We start from the raw sequence: 19,800 nt of genomic DNA on the forward strand, positions 1-19,800 counted from the left end.
GATTAAGCAACAGATGAGTAGCAAATTTTTGCTATGGGAAACTACATTATCACCCCGAGTGTCTATTGCGCGCATAAAACATGGCGCCCCCCGAAAGTGAAACCATGTACTAAACATGATAGATTTTTAAATCAATGGCAATATTTTTTGTGTTTCTAATAGCACATTTTACTGAAAGAGAACAATTGTGGCTTATTAGAGCCTACAGGAATTTATGTTCGAGGTTCCCTTCAATGGGTGTTTTGAGGTATTTAAAGGGTTATTTCCCACTTACTCGGAAATCGGGGCTACATCACCAGCGCAGGAACGGAACTCGTTCGTAAACCGGGGACTACCTGTAAGTCTTTAAAATTACATTACATTTGACATCTTTCCCATTTACTCAGGCACATTTTCAGTTGACAACTGCTAAAATGCTAAGTTGCTATGCCAATAAACAGCTAAAGTTACATTGATATGTCTTCCTACAGTGTGTTCTGTGTTTAGAGACGTTTGAATTATAACTCCTAACATGCTAAGAGGTGTGAACTTAATATGTACAGTATGACATGTGCAGCATCACTCATGCGCAGCGGACATAATCATGTCGATCTAATAAGCGGTAGCATTTCCATGACGTGATTTGAAATGGTGACATGTCATAATGCCACGGCTTGTCGACAGTCAATAGCCAGACGACTTTCGAGGGCTTGATTCGGTGCTTTCCTGCCGCGGCGGGAACAGATGGTCGTGGCTGATAGCGTTTTGCCGGCAGAGAGATGCCGAGGGCGGACCAGAGAGAAATAAAAAAGGAGGTTAGGGAGTATTCAGGAAAGCTGTACATATGAATTACCCTGATCAAATGAACAGTTAATTGTAACCTCCTGCAACACCTCTGATGTACGCTGAAGGACAATCTCACCACTTTGCAGAGCTTTAGTTGTACCCTTTTGTAGCCAGAGGGCATACATTGTGTTCATCTTAAATATTTAGGAAAAATATAGAAAAAAAAAACACCCACAGGCTGAATGTGCCTCAACAGCAAAATTTGTGCAGCTTTCTAGCTGAGGGCGTACCTGTTGAAAATATCCCACATGTGCCGCCTAGTTGTCACACATTCAGGCCTGGATGTCCTCCGCCTCAAGCCCCGTTTCTCTGTCACCTTGGGTTTAGCTCGCCTCTGCAGATTCGCCGTCCCGTGAGGAGACCGGGCCAATGAGAAGAGTGTGGTGTTGTTGAAAAGTATGTCGTCGTCGTCCTGGATTTCTTTCGGGGGGCCCCTGTGATTACATCGCCTCAACCGAGCCGTGCCAGAGATTGTGGGTATTTTTGTCAACGCTGAGTTGTTGTTGCTTTTTGGAGAGAGGAGTGACAGATTTGAATTGGTAGCACAAGTCCGGGCACATCTGGTTGTGATTGGCAGGAGAAAAAAGGCTCCTTGTGTTCTGGGAACTGGCAGACAGGGCCAAGCAGACGAGAGAACCGGGGCCTAAACCCCTCCCTGCTTTTCCTGACTCTTGGCCAGTTCTCATAATCCCGCTGCAAAGCCCTTGGCATTTCTCGTTTTTTCTTTTTATTAACAGTGTTCCGAGCGCTGCCTTTTGCTTCCATTTCAATATGAGAAAGCTGCATGAGCCAGGTAGACCCAGAGCTCCATTACTCCCATGTCTGGAATAATGACGCCCCCGAGGGCGAGTATCTGCTCGCTCATATTGCCACCCCAATCCAAGTGAGAGGGAAAATTGCTACGGGCAAGCAGTATATTGAAAGGCAATTCACGCCAGGTGCGCGAAAATTGGTTATTCCTGCACGTGCTTGATGAAGTTTAAGCCGACGGGGGCCGTAAGACCAAAGGTGGCAGTCTGCCGGTGACACTGTGGCATAAGCAACAGGACCGGTGGTAATTAAAAACCACAGTGACTCACTCTTAGAGTGAATAAGAGTTTTTAGGGTTAAAGATGCATCTGGATTAGTATGAATAGGGAACATGAATGGGATTTTAGGGTGTGGTGGGAAGTGGGGACTACAACCCCTAGCAAAAAGTATGGAATCACCAGTCTAGGACGAGCACTCACTCAGATATTTTATCATTTAGAACAAACTCAGATAAAAAGCTTGAAAAAAATAATTAATTAGTTCAAAAGTGCAACTCTTAAGCATTCAAAAACACTAAAATAAATCAATAAAAAACATTGTGGTGGTCAGTGAATGTTACTTTTAGAGAACAATTGCAGGGAAATATATATGGAATAACTTCATTCTGAGGAAAAAATATGGTAAAATGAGAAACAAAGACAGAAATAACAATCAAAACTAGGGCTGTCAAAATTATCGCGTTAACGGGCAGTAATTAATTTTCTAATTAATCACGTTAAAATATTTGACCCAATTAACGCACATGCCCCGCTCAAACAGATTACAATGACAGCACAGTGCAATGCCATCTTGTTACTTGTGTTTTTTTGGAGTTTTGTCGCCCTCTGCTGGCGCTTGGGTGCGACTGATTTTATGGGCTTAAGCACCCATGAGCATTGTGTAATTATTGACATCAACAATGGCAGGCTACTAGTTTATTTTTTGATTGAAAATTTTACAAATTTTATTAAAACGAAAACATTAAGAGGGGTTTTAATATAAAATTTCTATAAATTGTACTAACATTTATCTTTTAAGAACTGCAAGTCTTTCTATCCATGGATCGCTTTAACAGAATGTTAACAATGTTAATGCCATCTTGTTGATTTATTTTTATAATAAACAAATACAGTACTACCGTATGTTGAATGTATATATCCATCTTGTGTCATATCTTTCCATTCCAACAATAATTTACAGAAAAATATGTCATATTTTATAGATGGTTTGAATTGTGATTAATTGCGATTAATTACAATTAATTACGATTAATTCATTTTTAAGCTGTAATTAACTCGATTAAAAATTTTAATCGTTTGACAGCCCTAATCAAAACACATCTCTAGTATTCAGTAGCACCACCTCTGGATTTTATGACAGCTTGCAGTCTCTGAGGCATGGACTTGATGAGTATTCTTCATTAATTTGCTGCCAACTCTCTTTGATTGCAGTTGCCAGATCATCCTTGCAGGTTGGAGCCTTGCTTTGGACCATTTTTATTTTTTTCAATTTCCACCACAGGTTTTCAATAGGGTTGAGATCTGGGCTATTTGCAGGCCATGACATTGACTGGATGAGTCTTTCTCCAAGGAATGCTTTGACAGTTTTAGCTCTGTGGCATGATGCATTGTCATCTTAGAAAATGACAAACATATTTTCAATTGAAGGGTTAAGAAAGCTGTCTAGACAAACATATTTTCAATTGAAGGGTTAAGAAAGCTGTCTAAAATTTCAATGTAAACTTGTGCATTTATTGAAGATTTAACCACAGCCCAGTGCCTTTGCCTGACATGCAGCCCCATATCATCAAGGACTGAGGGAATTTGGATGTTTTCTTCAGGCATTCATCTTGGTAAATCTCACTGGAACAGCACCAAACAAAAGTTTCAGCATCATCACCTTGTCAAGAGTCAATAATCTGCATTGGACAAGGTGATGATGCTGGAACTTTTGTGCCGCTTTAAAAGTAGCCCTGGCAAAATGTCATGCTTAAAGCTGGCTAAATTAAACGGTTCATCGAGGCAGAGAAAATTCCTCTATCAATTTTTCAAATCGAGTTAGTCAAATTATTCGAGTGTGCCTTATTGAATATATCATTTTATCTTTCACCTCCTGAAAACTTTGTTGAAAAACATTGTTTGTTTTTAGGGCTGTCCCAAACGACTAATTTTCTCCCGATTAGTCAGCCGACTATTTTTACGATTAGTCGACTAATCTAATAATTTAAAAAAAAAAAAAAAGTTTTTTTGTTTTGTTTTCTAATTTAGCAATGAAATTTTTGTTGACGCTTATCAATTCACAAAAAACATATTGGAACACTTAAATTATTTATTAAAGTACAAATAAACACGTAAATAACAATAATAAATCACAAATAAACAATGAGTTGAAATGCTGATAGAATTAACTAGTGTAGCATCTTGATTGAAAAGATGGTCTCTTAAACTGATGGTTTACAAATTTTATTCCATCCTTGATGTAATCACACTGTAAAAGCTACGGTGCACACAAATAAAACAACACAATTAGAAATTAACGAAAACTTTTCACCTTTTTCCTTTTAAACCTTATTTATATATCTATGAATTGCCTATATGAATTGCCTTTACCATTATTACCTTATCATTGACAATCTCTCCCTTAAGTGCAATCACTGTATATACTGTATATATTTATGACCTTTTAACCTTATATAATTTTCTATTCTATAAAATAAACCATAACATGAAATAAACCTTTCAGTTAGCATTAAGAACAATACTAATAGCGCTTACAGGCCCATTGTCAATGAAACATTATTATTTAGTAAGGCGACAGCACCCTCTGGTGTACAAAAAATGAAAAAACAAAACAAAATTACAAACTGGGTTACGGCGCTTGAGGTGTTTATTCACGGCCGACGTTTAGCCAAGCTTGGCATTGAAGAGACAGGACGGAAGAGTGTACGCTCCTTTGTTTCTTTGAAATAAGTCAATGTTTTGGACACTCTGGTGCGGTTTTTTGGCTTTGTGCCGCTTTCCCCGCTTGCATACAGAGCATCCGACATTCTGAACTTTCCGTGCATATATTTTTTTAACCCTTCATTAACCGTCGACGGGATGTTGCGCTCGTCGACGGATTTACGTCATCGATGACGTCGACTTTGTCGACTAGTCGGGACAGCTCTAGTTTTGTAGCACTGTAGCTAGAAAGAAATATAGATGCTTGTGCTCAAAACACCATCCTTTAATACTTGGTTGTCACTGAAAGTAGAGTGTTATAGCTAACTAGCTATGTAGATACTAGTGCTCAGCAGGCTGTCTATCGATACTTGACTTGTCCGCGGTCTGTCAGTAGTTACTTGATTGTCACTGAAAATAAGCCCCTTTCACAAACATATCCCCGTAAATTCCCGTGTAAGGTGACGCGGGACTTACTCGCATCATTGCTTTCACGCATGTAGAGATATCCTGGGAATGATGCGGGTTGGAGACTTTCACAGACTTGTCCCGTGTTGACCACTGGCGTTCTCTGTTCTTGCTTGATTGTCTGCCGCCCTTTTTTGAAATGCCCTACAATGTGCTGGTATTTGAGTGTATTTGTTTTGTTGTCTTATCGCAGGGGTGGGCAAACTATTCCACAAAGGGCCGCTGTGGGTGTGGGTTTTTGATGCAACCCATCAAGAGGACACCTTTTCACCAATCTGGTGTGTTATAAGTGCAATCAGTTGATTGCAGTCAGGTGCTTCTTGTTTCCATTGAAACCTCATTGGTTACAAGCTCTGTGCTGGATCAATTGGAACAAAGACCAGGACCCACTGCAGCCCTCGAGGACCGGTTTGCCCACCCCTGTCTTATCGGCTCTCTGCTTACCACTTAGGTTAGTATTATTGATCCCTGTCGACCTACTGTCACGGACCTATGTTGTTATTCCCCCTTTTCCGTGATCGAGCATTTTTTTTTTTGTATTTGTTAAACCCTTGAACACTTCCCTCCGTTGTTTTCTGCTTTGAGGTACAACCTTGTTTCCGCAGTTGCTAACCCTAACATCGGCACCAAATAAACCATACATTTTCAAAGATGGACGATGGACTCGCTTCCTCGGCTCTATGATCCAGTCGCAATTTAATTTCGTAATGTTTTCAGTCTAATTTTGCCATTTCCAGTTTGCCATGCTGATAATTGTGATGTTTGTTTACCGCTTTTCGTCTTACTGCGAAGAAAGAGGAAGTGACGATCGGCTCGCCATGATATTTATGTCACAAGCCATCGTGCTGTGACCCAAGACTTTAACGTTTGCTTTCACATACGCCTCGTCCTGGGAAACTCCCGAACATTATACAAAAACGCAACCTGTTAAATGTCCGCGTAATCTCCGTCTCAGTTGACCCGGGAAATTTCTTTCACATACAAGGCCTGCCCGTTTAAGTCCTGGGATTTAAACTGTTTTCTGGTGTATGTGAAAGGGGCTATAGAGTGAGCAATGTAGCTAGCTAGCTATATTGATGGGAGTGCTCAGCACTAGGAGTGGGAACCTCTTGGTACCTCATGATAGGATACGATTTGCGATACAAAGCCCATGATAACGATGATCTGACGATATGGCGATACAACGATTATCGATACATTTGTGGAATATCCTAGAATGATTTTCTGACCAACGACTAATAAACAGAAAAAACAAGCTTCTGCTTTGAATTGGAATGAGTTTATCACTAGTACACGTCGAATCCATTTGAAATGGGAGGGTGGCAGCGAATGAACATTCGTTCATTCGCTGCCACCCTCCCATTTCAAACGGATTGAACGTCTATGGCAGTCAATGGCAATGCCAGGCAATGAGGTAATTTTGGGCCATTTAAGGTCATTTACCTGTTAATGTTCAGTTTCTTCCTGTTGATTTTGGGGTATTTTATGGGTCACTTCCTGTTGATTTTGAGTTACGGAACAGGAAATGACCTGGGAATTTTGCAAGACTCAAGTTTGAAAAAAGACTTTTTGAACACCAAATTAATTTTTGTTCAGAAAATAATTACAGTACATCCGAAACAAATGATTATAACAATATATTTGAGAAAAAAAGCGTGTTATTTTGCCTCATTCATATCTTAATATCTGAACATTTAAATATGTAAACTAAAGTGCAATCACATTCGTAAATGAATGGCTTCTGGTTTTTGAAATGTAAATAAACCAATCTATTGTGATAAAACAACAAAACTGCAATAACTGCATTAACCATCAAAGTGAAGTCTAACTGTAACTGTTGTCTTGAAACTAGGGGTGTCAAACGATTAAAAATTTTAATCGAGTTAATTACAGCTTAAAAATTAATTAATCGTAATTAATCGCAATTAATCGCAATTCAAACCATCTATAAAATATGCCATATTTTTCTGTAAATTATTGTTGGAATGGAAAGATGAGACACAAGATGGATATATACATTCAACATACGGTACATAAGTACTGTATTTGTTTATTATAACAATAAATCCACAAGACGGCATTACCATTCTTAACATTCTGTTAAAGCGATCCATGGATAGAAAGACTTGTACTTCTTAAAAGATAAATGTTAGTACAAGTTATAGAAATTTTATATTAAAACCCCTCTTAATGTTTTTGTTTAAATAAAATTTGTAACATTTTCAATCAAAAAATAAACTAGTAGCCCGCCATTTTTGATTCCAATAATTACTTACACAATGCTCATGGGTGCTGAAGCCTATAAAATCAGTCGCACCCAAGCGCCAGCAGAGGGCGACAAAACTCCAAAAAACACAACAAGTGCACATTTCACTGTGCTGTCATTTTAATGTTGGAGCGGGGCATGTGCATTAATTGCGTCAAATATTTCAACGTGATCAATTAAAAAAATTAATTACCGCCCGTTAGCGCGATAATTTTGACAGCCCTCCTTGAGACAAATCTGAATAAGGAAAAACATTGCAATAAAATAATGCAAACTGGTTAAACTTGAGAGTATCTGAGATCTGTCATGACAGAACATCGCTTCAATGATAACTGGCGCCATCTAGCGTCGTGAATGGGGAGAGAAGCTGAGATATGTCATGACAGAACATCGCTTCAATGATATCTGGCGCCATGTCGCGTCGTGAATGGGTATAATGTCTACACCGCGAATATAAGACGACCCCCTCTTTTTCAGTGTTATTTCAATGCAAAAACACTGTCTTATATTCGGGCCAATACGGTAATTTTCGCATGTATGCTGCAAATACAATTTTTTTTTACATATGTAGTACCTCAGAGTTCTCTTTATGTGCATGATCCGTCTCGGCGAGCCTACAATGGCACAAAACATATGAATCCAAAATTTAACTATGAATGGTTCTAAGTTGTACGAATGATGACGTCATTGTAAAACGATCGATAATAAACAAACAATCAAATGACAAGGATTTATTTAGGTGTCATTGAAAACTAACTGTTGACAACCTTGGCTAGTCCTGAACAGATGAATGACAATATAGACATGCTAGCTTGACACATGCCTGTCAAACTATATTTGCCATGCTCATCACGTGACTTGTCGTTTCTTGCCGTGAGACTGTGGAGCTGATTTAACCACAGCCCTGTCCCCCACCCCAGTGAGCACAGCACTAATTGAAATGGAGCGCGTGTGTTTAGCCCTCTGAACCTCCAGCCCCGTTAGCCCGGACTCACAGACTGTTAAAGCAGCTACAGAGAGAATATTATGTGTTCTGTTATTGTGTCTTAAGGGCTGTAGGGACTATTTGCCATCCCTATTAAGTAGACTGACTGGTGGCTGGGCAGCACGCCTGGTTGGCTGTGTATGTGTGTGGGGGGGTTGGAGTTGGGGGGGTATTATTATCACTGAGGGGATGTGTGTTTGTGTGTGTGTATGGATAGAGGACGCCTGAGGCAGAGTACCGGAGCCAGAGCGCTGCTGGTGTTGTCCACAAATGCCTCACATCCACTGACCCTCACCAGCGTAATGACTTTGGGGTTAATTCCTCGAGAATGGTGTGGCCCTCAGAGGGAAAAGACTGGAAACGAATATAGAGGGCAGGGCGAAGCAACAAGAGATTGCTTTTGGCCGGTGGGGAAAAAAAACCTCGTGTCTCTACAGGACAATTTATACTGTTAAACTTAACCGGACAAGTTTTTGTTTTTGACAAGTATTGTGCTAAATAATGAACTAAAAAGAACAATTCCTTCAAAACAAACAATACCACTGTTGTTCCATTTGAAATAGAAGCGAAAATTAATGAGTGCTTGCTGTCATTTTGTTTTAATGAACCAAGTGCTGAGAAGATTGGGATAATGAATCCTTATAACGGATGGCTAACAATACTGGTATAGTTGTAAACATGTCCTTCCTTCTTCCTAGCCACATTATTTTTAGGATTAAAGAGAAAAAGTGCTTTGTTTTGATGAACAACCTACAAAAAGCTTTACGTAAACTCCACTCATCGCCAGCGCTCCCAATTCAAAGGGATTGTATGTGTATCGTCGTCATTGGCAGTCAATGAGTTAATATTTTGTCTGAATGACTAACAATGCTGATGATGTTGGAAGTGCACAATTTCTGTGGCCGTTGTTTGTTTTGAAGCTAAGATTGAAAACAGATAACAAATGCTGCATTGTTTGAATAAATCATTTGCAAAAACCTCAGAAAATAAACAAATGTTTGTAGAAAATGACGAAAAGACCATTTGTGCTATTTTGTGTTTAATGTACCAACCGAAACATTCTCTTCATCCAAGGTTGTCTCGGATGAATGTAATGTTTTGCGTGGGTGATTGACAATGCAGGTAAAATTGCACGTACTATATGTACACTACTTCTACCTCTCTCAGTCACATTTTTAGTAACTTCTGTATTTTTATAAAATACATTGGCTATGTCATTATCGAATGTTTTAATGATGTGTGTTCTTTCAATTATTTTATCTTTTTTTTTTTTTTTTTTTAATTGATTTTCTTCATATGCAAACATACAAAAGACAAGACCAGACTAAACAAATAAAGGCAAAACAACAATACCATACAGCAACAAAAACAGCAAGCTGGGAATAGCAGACAGGTGCATCATGAAAATAGAGTGCAATACAATGAAAGCTACACAAGGGAGAAAATACTATATTATACAAATGCCCTCGTCAGAATAGCAGAAACATTGTCATGACTCTAGTCAAGAAATGGTTTCCATATTCGTTCAAACGCATCTGTTTTAAAGTGCAAAAGACACGTTAGAAAGTCCAGTGGTATATATTCCATTAATGTGCAATCCTGATAGTAAGGGGGCCTTATCAATGATCCAGTGCATGAGGATATTTTTCCAGGCACAGAAAGTCAGAATATTATACAGTCTTTTCTGATGTTTATCATTAACACGGTTATTTGAAAGACCCAAGAGAAGGGAAACTATGTTGAAATCAAGCTGCTTTATCAGAATTTTCTATATTTCAAACAGAACATGATCCCAATATTTCTGTATTTTAACACAGGGCTAGGGCTGCAGCTTTCAATTATTTTGGAAGTTGATTAGTTAGTTTGAATAATCAAGTAATCACAGAGTAAATTTAGCCATATGTTAAAAAAAAAAAAAAAAAAAAAAAAGGCTTGCTAAGGTTGCACTTTCAAAAGAGCATTAAATGCGAATACGAAATAAAATTCCTGAGAGTTTCTTCAAACTATACAGAATTGAACTTTCATTTAAAAATGAAAATACTTGATCTAAGCCTGAAACGGTATTAAATAAATGAGGATATAAGTACAACAAAAGAACAATTGGCTAACTTGCATAACAAAAGTCCGCTACCTTAAATGCCATAAAATGCTAGGTAATGTTTTTTGTTTGTTTGTTTTTTTACAATACGCTTAACAAATCATTCAAACACACATTCTCACACAAAAATAGCTAAATATACCTATAAACTAAGTTATAAATGCAAAATTAGCTGAAACAAAAACTTACCTTATGTTGGACTTAACAGAGAGCAGCAGGATTCCGCCATGCTAAATGACTTATGTCATATTCACTGTTGCTAGGCCAAGGCAGTGTATCCCCCTAAATCAATAAAACTAGATGCAAACACTTTCAAAACAAACCATTACAACGCCACTCTAATCAAACGAATACTCGAAGCAGCAAAATTTGATTCAAAGCTTTTTTTTCTAATCGAATTACTCGAGTTACTGGATTAATCATTGCAGCACTACACAGGAACAATAGCCGTGAGTAAATCCACTTTCACTTTGTCTTACATTTAGGACAAACAGGAGAAACATCTATCCTATGTTTAGAGACATGGTTGGGAGCAATATGTGCTCTATGGAAAATCTTGAATTGCATCGCTCTTGTCTGGGACTAACACTCTGGTTCTCCCAGAACCGTTCGAATTTTTAAATTTCGTTTCCAAGTTTTGATGCCCTGACCGCCGACCAGAAAAAAATAGCTGCCGAACACCACAAAGAAGAAGCCACATTAAGACTAGCTTCGTTGTGAGCAAATCATATGAAGTGGCTAATTTAGCTTTGCACAAAAACGTGTTGCTTCAGTTCAAATAAATGACAACAAAGTAACAGAATAAACACACCAAAATGATATTAGACCCTCTTTTAAAACCTGGAAAATTTTGTTTTATCAAGGGTTCCCAACGATGTGTAGTGCAGAGGAGGTGTGTAGCATTTGTACGCCTCAAGGATTCTTTTCCAACTAATGTTCTTTTTGCCTGATGGTTCTAGTAAGTCACCACTAGGGGAAGCCAAGCGCACATAGCAAAACCAAAGAAAAATGTGGAATCCTTGTGGACGAATGAACACTATATCAGTATAGAAAGAAATCAAATTTAAAAAGTAGTCAACTTAAGAACAAGGGACAAAACACTCCCCTTAACTAACTTGTAGAAATACCACCTAAAACAAACGATGCAATAAAATAAATGCCTGCAGCATAAGACACTCTAAAACATAGGCAAAAGAATATGTGTAAATATTTTCTCCGTAAGCTTTTGAAAAATAAACATCTTTGTGAAAGTGCACTCCTGTGGAAAGAAACTTCATCATATTCAAGTTCAAAGACTGATATTTATATATAGTTAAAATAGTCCTGTGCAGTTAAGAAATTAATATAAACTATGCAATTTTTTTCCACCCTGCCTATTAAAAGAATCTGAATCGAGAATCGTTTGGAACCAGAATCGAAACGTGGAATCCTAACCAGAACCGTTCAAAATCTATCGGTTACAAACAGGTATTTTCTTGGAGTTAGTCCAAATGTTGTCCCACATTTCCTCAGTTATTTTAACACCTAGTTCCCTCTCCCAATGTTATCATATTTAAAAAGGGACTAAAGACTTGCTTTGCATCAACATTTATTGTAGATTTATTATTTCTCAACATTAATCAGCTGCAAATGATTTTTTTTTAGATTAAACTCTTTCTTCCCCCGTAGACTGATAATGATTTAGTTACTGGTTTGGTCTATGGCATGTCTGTTGATAATAGTAATAATAATAATGAAAGAATATTTTTTTTCCAAAGCAAAAGCAGATGTTGGCAAATCTTATTTTTTTACTAAGACAGTTAGTCTGCTGTCATTGAGAACTACAGAAATCTGAGAAATATTAAATGTTGAGAGAATAACAGAATATAGACTATTTTAAGTCAGATGATGGCTCCAAACTAGTGATGCACGATAATGCCTTTTTCAACCGATACCGATAACCGATAATTTCCTCCTCATTCCAACCGATAACCGATAATGTCAAGCCGATAATTCTATGAAAAGATTTATGTAAAATTTAAAGTATTCACAAGAGAAAATATTGCTGTGCAAAAATATAATTTATTGCTCTTTTTTCAACATCAAATGTGAACAAGTAATAAATTCAACCTCTAAACAATGACAGATTGTATGACATTGTGTAATGGTAAACTTTTTTGGAAACAATTACATACATAGTAAATACCTAAGTTGCACAAAAATGCCTTTGAAAGTAAGCCATTCCTAACATATATATATATATATATAACATATTACTACACTGCAAAAACACACCTTCTTAAAACTAGTCAATTTTAGGTGTGAATCTACGTATTGGAAATAAGTGAAATTATCTGCCAGAGCTTCAAGTGTATTTCAGATTTCTTGGAAGAAAAATAACTAACTGAAAATAAGCTTAAGAAATAAATTAGTATACTTAATCCTAAAAAAAAATGTGTTTGTCAGAAATTTTCTTTATTCAAGAATAGGTTTGGTTCAAAACATTATTTGAAAGCAATTTTTAAATTGAGAAGTGTTAATGAGTGCCAATAAGTTTTGATTATCTACTGTAACCGTAACTAAGCAGACAAAAAGGTTAAATAATTTGAAAAGTGATTGCTAATGTTATCTGCTTTGTTGCACACTGTGAAAATGATTAACTCTAAAGAGGGAGACATCATGTATCCATTGTACAGCGCTTTGTTTACATTTGCGGCACTCACGACACTTGCTTTACGGCAGCTCAGCTGATACACGGCAGTATTATTAGGCCGGAGTTGTAGCTCACATCCCCGCGCGTGTGCCTGAGTTTTGTTAAGCCGAAAATGACGGCAGCGTGGATAAATTTATCCTTGTGTAAAAATATAAAAAAATCTCCTCTCGCCTGTGCCCTTCAGTCCGTCATGCCGTCAAATTGGCACCCGCGCCAGGCCTCTGTCTGGCTCGATGAGTGGAATCGGACTGGCAGCGGCAGCCACTTTCGTAACGCATATCTGCTCGCCCCGGGCGGCTCGCTGCGGCATATTCGGGGCCTGGCTCTGCCCCGGATGGAGGTGCACGGCATGGGGGAACGCTCGAGAAACCCGCCCTGCCTAGGGTGGTGCTGCGGCGGCCTGCAGGGACTGGCCAGAGCGGCTGGCTCCGTCGGAAGACGGCTTCTTGTCGACTATCGGTTTCGTGCTGGTGTTTAGCATTAGATGGAGTTTACCACCCGCTTTGGGCTGAATGAGGACGCTTTTTTTCCACTTCGTGAAACTTCTGCAGTGCATGTTTTGCAGATAGCGAGAGCATCGTTTTTTTTTTTTACACAAATCCAGCCACGCAAGTGACCGCTGCCATTATCTCAAACTGATTCTGTTGTGTAACTCTGCCTCCTCAACCCCTCCTCCCTTAGGGGTTTCAGAGAGGGGAGGGGTTGAGGAGGCAGCGTTGCTGAATTCTTCAGTTGCGCATATTTGGAGGCTAAATCAAGTATATACAGTAATTATCGGATTACATTATCGGTTGAATTTTTTAAAATCTGGATTATCTGTGTGACGTAATCATGGCCATTATCGGCCGATAAATATCGTTAACCGATATTATCGATAATTATCGGTAACCGATATTATCGTGTATCTTTACTCCAAACAATTAATAGGTCCTGAAATTAAGGTAGCTGTCGATTAATTCTATGAGTGATTAACTTTGATAGCCCTGATATTACCTAAGCTATAAAATCATTTCTTTTGCTTTTGTTAAAAAAAATCTGTTTGACATGTTGTTAAGGGACAGCAATGACATATAATCTGTGACTGCTTTTATTACCTCCACTATGGTGTTGTTTTGGTGAGGAATGGCACATTTTCCCCTTTCCATTTGAATATACAAGGATTTGTTTTCCCAGTGAATGAAACGATGTCATCTTTGTCAGGCATATGCAGAAGGTTGCTGTCTGTTAAGTGCAATTGGTCACAGATCCAAACTGCAGTCATTCAGCCTTGGTGGGGGTCTGCCTTCAACTGTGTGTCATTCTAGTCCCACCATGTAACACGACATGATCTGATTCTTCCTCATCTTTTCTGAAGGGATTTTACAAGCTGCCAATAATCCAGCAGCTCTCTCACACACGCTCCCTCTAGTCGTTTCTCATAGATTGCTAAAGTTAAAAATAATTCAACCACAAATGGGTGAAAAGCCGCGAGGCAGTGCACTTATTTTTCTGTCTTTTTTTTTTTTTTCTTCCCTCCCCCGTCTCTGAAATCATTGCCGCAAATGTTTTAAGGTTGCTGGCAAAGAGCATGGAGCACAATTACACAGGAGCAATTTATCCATCGAAAGCCTGTGACTCAACTCAACTCGCAAATGTCCATCCATCCAACTGCCCCCCTCTTGCCCCCATCCCACTACCGCATTAAGTGATTTGCGGGCCAGCGTTTGAGTGGGACTCTGCATCATCTATTTGCGTGACATTTCTCAAGATGGAGATAGAAGTTAAGTACTCTCATCATCTTTTCCCCTCTTTCCTTTATTGACACTGTCAGAGAAATTGTTCTCGGGAATGTTTTCAAATGAAATCAGTCACAGTGAGCCACAGTGTCGCCCAACAAGGCTGTAAAAGCCTGACCACTGGATGTATTTGGCCTTGCTGGGTCTATTTTGATATAACATAGAAGTGATAATCTGAAACAAAGAAAATATCAAATAATGCTGTGTCACATTCAAAATGAAGGAAACATATTGGTGCTAGTGACCTATAAAGCATACAATATGTCTTTAATATAGAAATACAATGTTATCACTTCATATTGCCATATTCAGCGTGTCCACTGACCCTTAAACCATTGTTTTCCTACAGGGTAAGCTAACACTATCATGTTATATATGTTATATTTCTTCAGGGTTTTAGTGTTTTCGGATTTTATCTGTTTTATTTTGACTTTTAGCGCAATGCGTTGTTTTAGTTTTTTCTCAATTATATTGTATAAAACTTTCCTGCCCATCTTTATCATGAACTATATTTTCGTTATCATAAAGCATTTTGTGGACCTTTTGGATTTTTGTAAATGGCTAAATACATTTTATTTGATTTTATCTAGTGCTGTCAAATTTATCACGTTAACGGGCGGTAATTAATTTTTTAAAAATTAATCACGTTAAAATATTTGACACTTTTAACTAGAGGTGTACGAAATTTCCAATTCTTAGATTATTCGCGATTCGGCCGTGGAAGATTCGAGAACGATTCACAAACATCCAAATTCCGATTATTGAAATATGTCAAGTAAAGCAGAAGTAAAATTGGACGCAATGAGGAACGGAGCGAGAGTAGCTAAACATCATGCTTGTCATTACCCGGCCCCTCGGGAAATGCCAATGCTCAACTCACGGCTCTAGCTCAACTCATGCCGCGAGATAAAACAACAACATACCTGACTGCTGCTGACAGCTGCTACAAAGTACGTCCGCATAACGGTACGTCAGATATCATATTTATATAGGACTACATGCATTATAGACTCGGTGGCGTTAGCAGCACATGTACAAAAAGCTAGATGCGGGCGTTAGTAAACGGCCGCCATCTTAAAGCAGTAGACTTCCCTGCAAGGCTGTTGTAGTGAAGCTTCCAAGCGAACCTAATCAACTTTTTATCTACAGTACTCCTAAATCGGTAAAATATTGACTTGAATCTATCTTTAAAATAGTTTTAAAAGTTTCACATGTCGAAAGTAAACAAAAGGGAAATTATGGAATATCGGGAGCAATTTTAACAACTTTAACGGTTGATTGACAACATTAAATTAATTGAATGTAGTTTAAAGCTGCTGATACAGAATGGGGATTTGAGTATATTATTTATTGTTTTTAACTTTTAACTTGATACTGAAATAGTCGTTTATTTAATTTTGCTGAAGACATGTCAACAAAGCACATAGATTACTGGAACCATGTCCTATGGTCTGATGAGACGGGCGGGCTTTCTTGTGTACCGTCTTCAGTAGAGGCTTTCTCCTGGGGTGATAGCCATGCACACCAATTTGATGTAGAGTGCGACATATGGTCTGAGCACTAACAGGGTGACCCCCCCACCTCCTCAATCTCTGCAGCATTGCTGACAGCACTCCTGTAACGAGTCACATGGCATTTTGGAGGGAATATGACAGTAATACTCAATTTGGACATTTAGGGATGTACGTATTTTCTACTGGGTGTACTCACTTTTGTTTACCAGGGGTTTTGATATTTGTCCCATGAAAAGATATACTAAGATATCTGCAGAAATGCGAGGGGTGTACTCACTTTTGTGATACACTGTATATCTACATACCTACATACAGTATACTGTATACCTACATACATACATACAAACCTCTACTTACGGAATTGGTTCTGAAAGTAGTTTCACAAAGTGTACATTCCGTAAGTATAGACGCCTTTTCCATGTAAATGCCCTAATCTGTTCTAAGCACCCCAAAATTCAAACATAAATCTTTTATAAAGCATAAAACTGCCTCAAAACGTGAATCAAATACTTGTTACAATTAGATCATTGCACAATAAACATAAAATGAGAGTTGTCCATAATGTAAAAAACAAAGAATCAAGAATGAAAGTTAATACTGACGTAAAGCTGTCGGAACACTTCATGGCCCTAGGGGTGAATGAAGAGGAAGCTGGGATACACACATACACATACAGTAGAGGTCCCTCTTAGCCAATTGAATGCCAGGAAGGTAAGTAGAGGTACCACTGTACTAGGGGTGTGACAAAATATCGGAATGGTAATATATCGTGATACTTTGTATCCCAAAAGGTTATCAATATGCTCTTGCCAAGAATCGAGATATCGTTTTAAAATGAGTTTCAATGTTTAAAAAAAAAAAAAGAACTATCAAAATCTTCCACCAAAAAACAACCCCTTTCAAAAAGTATGGAATCACCAGTCTTGGACGAGCACTCACTCATTTCCACCACAGGTTATCAATAGGGTTAGGATCTGGGCTATTTGCAGGCCATGACACTGACTGGATGCGTCTTGCTTTAACAGTTTTAGCTCTGTGGCATGATGCATTGTCATCTTGGAAAATGACAAACATATTTTCAATTGAAGGGATAAGAAAGCTGTCTAAAATTTCAACGTAAACTTGTGCATTTATTGAAGATTTAACCACAGCCATCTCCCCAGTGCCTTTGCCTGACATGCAGCCCCATATCATCAAGGACTGAGTGAATTTTGATGTCTTTTTCAGGCAATCATCTTTGTAAAGTCTCACTGGAACGGCACCAAACAAAAGTTCCAGCATCATCACCTTGTCAAGAGTCAAGAATCTGCATTGAACAAGGTATCAAGAGTCAAGAATCTGCATTGGAAAAGGTGATGATGCTGGACCTTTTGTTTGGTGCTGTTCCAGTGAGACTTTAAATGGCCCAAAATTACCAAATTGCCTGGCATTGACTGCCACTGACAGCCATAGACGTTCAATCCATTTGAAGTGGCAGCGAATGAACGAACGTTCATTCACTGCCACCTTCCCACTTCAAATGGATTGGACGTCTACAAGTGATAAAGTAATTCCAATTCACACTAGAAGCTTGTTTTTCTGTTAGTTTTTTGTAGAATATCCTAGAATGATTTCCTGACCAATGTATCGATAATCATTGTATCGCCATATCGTTAGATCATCGTTATCGTGAGCTTTATACTGCAAATTGTATCGTATCGTGAGGTACCAAGGGGTTCCCACCCCTACACTGTACTTACTTAAACTTTCCATCCATCCATCCATCCATCCATCCATCCATCCATCCATCCATCCATCCATCCATCCATCCATCCATCCATCCATCCATCCATCCATCCATCCCTTGTGGCATCCCCCGAATAGCCAAGGAACAAACACGTATTCACATTCCTGCTGTTTAAATAAATATAATATTAAATATGTAAAATATTTTCTAAGAAGTCTTTGTTGCATGTTGCAGTGCGACATGACAAATAGTATGCCTTTTAGGGATTTCTGTCACCGTGCGACTTAAAGCCTTTGAAAATACAGTCTTGAAAGGATTCAGATGTCTTGTAGGCTTTGAGAACAAGCTGTGTGTGTGTTTAAGCAGTGTCCACAAAACTGGACGCCTCACCAGCTTTGGGAGTTTGTTCGCAAAGGTCTGTGCTTGATTTTGCTTTTCCTGCTCCCACCAAATTAAAAATGAAGACATTTGGTCAATATTTGTCCTTAACCCCCAAATCTGACAAACATCCAGTAAATCAGGGGAAATATAACAATGACAAGACATTATGATTTTTATTTTTTTTTTTACTTTAAATGCTGAGCATTAAATTAAATTACCCCAAAAACAAAAAGAAACACTTTTTTAACGCCATTTTCCCTAGTATGCCTAATGGCACCAGTGGATGATTACCGTAATTTTCGGACTATGAACCGCCACTTTTTTACTTCATTTTGAATCTTGCGGCTTATAGTCGAGTACGGCTTATTTATTGATTTATTTGGGTTAATAGGCAACACATCCCTCCTAGCATGCATTGCAGCGCTACCGATGTAAATAACAATCAAAATTTATGTTCTGTGCTAGTTTTTTATTCAGTTACTGTTCCAGTTGTTTCATTAATTGCTTGTTATTGTATTTGATAACACTTTATTTGACTGCTGCGTCATAAGACTGTCATAAGACTGTCAGAATTACGACATGACACTATCATGGACATTACTAAGTGCTTATGACAGATGTCATGAAGTGTCATCCAGAAAATTATCTTACTAACACCATTTATGTCCTGCTCGGAAAGAGCAGGAATGCCACGTCATGATCGTCCGCCTCCATTGTTTACGAAGCTGTCATGCCGCAGTAAAAACAGCGACGGCATGACGTCCCTTGCTGAGTATCCGAATGTTATACGGTGACAGCAGTCCATATTAGGCGGCGCGTAAGCGGCGGGGGCACTGCGGCTAATAGCAATTACCATTACGACATATTGACAAGCTCAGCTGACAACAACGTTCAAGTCGGAGTGTCTTGCACAACAACTTCAACAACATGCTATATTACCTTGATACTGTTGTTTCTTTTCTTCTCTGATTTTCTTCTTCTTTCGTTTCTCTGCTCCAAAGGATAAATTCTCTTCGACATATTCGTGCATCTGTTTTCCAATCAAGTTTGAGCACAAATCATTGCAAAGCAAGTTCAACGTCACTCCCCAGGTTGCCAGATTGTAATGACAAGAAAATGGATTTTTGCATAGATAAACGGCAATGCACGCCACATTATTCACGATGCTCTATTAACAACGTATAAAATGCGCTTGCCAGATTGGGGGCCCCCTAGTGGTGGCCCTAAGCAGCTGCATAGTCTGCGTATAGGCTGGGCCGGCCTTGATGCTGGATAACAGTGTATACTAGTATACAGTGCCTTGCAAAAGTATTTGGCCCCCTTGAACCTTGCAACCTTTCGC

General features: G+C 38.6%; 1 protein-coding gene across 3 annotated transcripts in view; it reads left to right on the forward strand.

Moving 5' to 3' along the window:
• The window catches only part of plxnb2b (plexin b2b), a 467,166-nt gene that overhangs the window by 192,645 nt on the left and 254,721 nt on the right, over positions 1 to 19,800 (forward strand). The window contains exon 5 of one of the 3 annotated variants that reach the window (XM_057836746.1): positions 17,579 to 17,703. The exons of the other annotated variants lie outside the window; for them this stretch is intronic. The gene's annotated coding sequence lies outside the window, so the exon portion shown is untranslated. The remainder of the gene's footprint in view (positions 1 to 17,578; positions 17,704 to 19,800) is intronic. 3 annotated transcript variants of the gene reach the window in all.

This window comes from Corythoichthys intestinalis, chromosome 5 (genome assembly GCF_030265065.1).
Source record: "Corythoichthys intestinalis isolate RoL2023-P3 chromosome 5, ASM3026506v1, whole genome shotgun sequence".
NCBI classification, from domain to species: Eukaryota; Metazoa; Chordata; class Actinopteri; order Syngnathiformes; family Syngnathidae; genus Corythoichthys; species Corythoichthys intestinalis.